Source organism: Pygoscelis adeliae, unplaced genomic scaffold (assembly GCF_000699105.1).
Source record: "Pygoscelis adeliae isolate BGI_AS28 unplaced genomic scaffold, ASM69910v1 Scaffold371, whole genome shotgun sequence".
Taxonomy (NCBI): domain Eukaryota; kingdom Metazoa; phylum Chordata; class Aves; order Sphenisciformes; family Spheniscidae; genus Pygoscelis; species Pygoscelis adeliae.
In genome coordinates, this window is record NW_008824038.1 from 29,189 (window position 1) to 30,149 (window position 961).

The window sequence follows — 961 nt, forward strand, 5'->3', positions numbered from 1 at the left end:
TGCCCCTGGTGCCCCCGGGCTGTTGTCCCCAGAACATCCCATGTCCCCCCGGCGCATCCCGCCTGTCCCCAGTCTGTCCCCGATGTCCCCGGTGTGTCCCCACCATCCCCTGGTACATCCAGGCTCTCTCCCCGTCTCTCCCCGCTGTGCCCTGGCTGTCCCTGGTGTGTCCCCAGTGTCCCCAGTGCATCCTGGCTGTCGCTGGTGTGTCCCCCACTGTCCTCCCTCCCCCCCGCCGCTCCCCACTGTCCCTGGTACATCCCGGCTGTCCCCCATGTGTCTCTGCTGTCCCCACTGCATCCTGGCTGTCCCCAGTGTCCCCACTGCATCCTGGCTGTCCCTGGTATGTCCCCAGTGTCCCCACTGCATCCTGGCTGTCGCTGGCATATCCCTGGTGAGTCCCAGCTGTCCCCAACGTGTCCCTGCTACCCCAAGGCTGTTTCTCCAGCACATCCCACTTGTCCCTGGTGCATCCTTGGCCGTCCCCGGGGTGTCCTCGCTGTCCCCGGTGCATCCCCGCTGTCCCTGGGCTGTCCCCGCTGTCCCCATTGTGTCCTGGCTGCCCCAAGAGCAGCCCAGCCCCTGCAGCCCGGCGGGGGTGGGGGGGAGGGCTCCTCTCCCCCTCCAGCCGGAGCCTCACTCCCCCCCGTGACGCAGCCGGAGCTGCCGGCCCCGGGGCCGCTTCCTGCGCCGGGGGCAGCGCGAGGGGGGCCCATGAGCCAGTGGGCACCACGGGCCACCCTGGGGACCCGCCTGGGTTTGCTGTTGGCCCCGCGGGCTGCAGGAGGACAGGGACAGCACGTGCAAGGTCCGGCCGCGTGTGCCGGTGAGGGTGCACGGTGCTGCTGTGCGTGGTGCCAGCAGGGTCCCAGGGTGTGTGGCCAAGGTCACGCAGCCCATCGGGTTGGGGATGGCTGGCTTGGGGCTTGGTGGGGATGCGGGGAGCATCCCACAGCCCCTC